The following is a 2764-nucleotide window of genomic DNA, read 5'->3' on the forward strand; positions in this document are numbered from 1 at the left end:
CATCTATGTATTAAGCATAAAGTAATTATATAATCATATAATCTGTAATTTTATATAATACAATCTTTGAAATATTATGTTCTAAGAGTCTATATAATCTACATAGGGTCGATATATTAAGTTTTAAGTGCCTATAAAATCTTCAATACATTATGTTGAAAGTCTATATAATCATCCATATATATTAAGCTGCAAGTGCCCATATATTATATTGAAAACCTATTGTAGAAAAAGCCCTAGCAAAACCCTTTCTTGAATTCTTAAACCCGTCGATAAACATCGTCTTCACGTGCCCATATTCGATAACCACCTAACATCAAATATAGACCCTCATTTCCATCAGATTGCTTATCAGAATCCTTGAAAGCCCAGATTCCTGACACCATTACATATGTAGTTCAGCCTCCGAGTCAATCCCAGAGAATGTTTGTGCAAGCCATGCATTAAATCCTTCGGATGTTTCTCCACTTTTGCTTCTAACTCTCTTTCTAGCTTTGCAACACAAGCAGGAGTAAAGGGATAAGCCTTCGCCCCATGGAGAGTAACAATGGTGCTCCCATCTTTTGTCACAGTTTCTCCATCAGCTCCGACTATGATCAAAGATAGAACTCTTTTATTCTCAAAGCACTCGCTTAGATCCTTTTTCAGTTTGTCCTCGAATGAAAGAGCTAACCATGGCATGCTTCCATGGTGTTTCTTAAAACCATACCGGCTTCGGTCACTAGAGAGGTAAACAATCTCAAAGTCCTCTCCATTTTCCTTGAGCTCGTTGTATACATCAATAAGCTTTTGTGTGAATGATGGGCAAGCCGGACACCAATCAGCAGCAAAATATAAACCAACTATCTTGCCTTCGAGCTTAGAAATTGGCACCTGCAGGAGTATCATGGTCAAGAATTTTCATCTTATTTATCACTCTACAAATCTTCTAACACATTTCTACTCATTACAATGCAAAGGATTGATTAAAAATTAAGAACTATAACAGATGGCCATGTAAACAAATTAAAGCATTTAAGTTATTTGGTTGTTGAGAAAATCTAGTGTTTATTGAGGTGGACCTACTTATTCACAGAGATAATAAGCTACATAACCTTAAAGCAAATATACAATTCAATCATATGAGGTAGAGTTAGGAGTGCAACTTTTTCCTTCTAATGTTCCACCTTCCGCACTATAGACCCATTGAAAAGGAGATTAGAAATATTTGGGAGGGAAATGAGGAGCAGTGGAAGGAAAGCTAATAACATTGGAGAGAATTGATGAGATCTAGAAGAAGAAACAAATGTTAAAAGAAATAAATTTAACATTTTCTTGAAATATATTTCTAGAACTATAAAAGTTGTTGTGGTAACAATGGAATTGGTACATTTCAAGCCTACAGTCATAATATTATATGTAGTGTCTTATAGAAGTTATGGACTATGGTATATGTGAGTCGAATAATATGGGTAGTTAATTCATCAAAATGGTAATAAGGTTAAATTTATCTAATGACTTAAACATTAGAGACTAAAACTTGATTCTTAGATTAAAATTGTTAAATAATTGAAATTGGGTTACTTCTTTTAAATTAATTTTTTTCCTTCGTGTGATATTTAAGGACTGTGAGAACTTATAATAAGCTCTTAGATAACGTAGAGTATTTCTTAAAATTATAATTGTTTAAACTTATTGTATTGTATTTTTCATTGAAGAATGATATTGAATGAAATTATAGTTGTACATTAGCAACATCATTTTGATGTTCAGTATTTTGGTGGTCCTTTTTTGGTATATGATATAGTTGTTAAGTGTATTTTTTAAAAATGAAAATGAATTATAGATGTGGACATTTTTTCTACTTTGTAGTCAATTATAAATATCTTCTACTTACAAGCATAAATATCTTCTTGTTAGAAATGAAGAATGGATCCAATCTCCACTGGTTTTCAGAATATGTTTAATGTAATATATATGACAGAATAAATATTATGAAACGAATTAATGTTTTCGTTGATAATGTTGAAAAAAAAATTGTTGAATCATTTTTATATTTTGATATTAGATAATATCTTGTAATACGATTTTTTATACCTATACATGTTTCTATTCTTCCTTCTTTCGGAATTCTTTATGACAACCCTATCAGAAATGAGTAGCTATTATAAATTAAGTAATGTCAGAAACAATCATTACATACATCTACTTTTCAGAAAAGTACTTTGTATTGTTCCATCTCTATTCATTAAAATGCTTATCAATAGTATCCGTAATCATTCACAAACTATGGAAGGTTTCCGCATGTTTGGAAAATTTATTCATGGTTTCGTGTCTTTAAAGGAACTTGACAACATTGCTAAATCTAGAAATAGATATAATGTTCAAACAGCCTATATAATATTCCACGTACTACATTGAAAATGCTATTGTAAAAATCCCTAGGAAAGTTTTACTTTCTTGCTCGCTTAAACCCTTGGAAAAGCATCTCCTCCATGAAAGACTTCTTCTCCCTTGTTGTTAGCATCAAAATCCTTATTTTTTTTCTGTTGTTTCTCATTTCCACCAAAATCCTTCAAAGCACATTCTAGATGAAGATCGAAATCACATGCTTGGCAGTAAAAGGAGCAAGCAAACCCAAGTTCTTCACACCCACTACATTTGAATTTCTCCCTTCGACTACTTTCTAGGGAATGTTAATGAAGGAGATGCATTATTTGCTTTGGATATTTCTCTACTGCTACTTCTAACTCTTTGTCCAGCTTTGTAACGCAAGCATTGGTAA

The 2764-nt window shown here is 31.9% G+C and overlaps 1 pseudogene; it reads right to left on the minus strand.

The window, feature by feature from the left end:
* Nucleotides 1-351: 351 nt before the first annotated feature.
* LOC149560947 (putative nucleoredoxin 1-2 pseudogene) lies at nucleotides 352-888 on the minus strand (annotated as a pseudogene).
* Nucleotides 889-2764: the final 1876 nt, after the last annotated feature.

Source organism: Cupressus sempervirens, chromosome 4 (genome assembly GCF_028749045.1).
Source record: "Cupressus sempervirens isolate cs-2001-9-10 chromosome 4, ASM2874904v1, whole genome shotgun sequence".
NCBI classification, from domain to species: domain Eukaryota; kingdom Viridiplantae; phylum Streptophyta; class Pinopsida; order Cupressales; family Cupressaceae; genus Cupressus; species Cupressus sempervirens.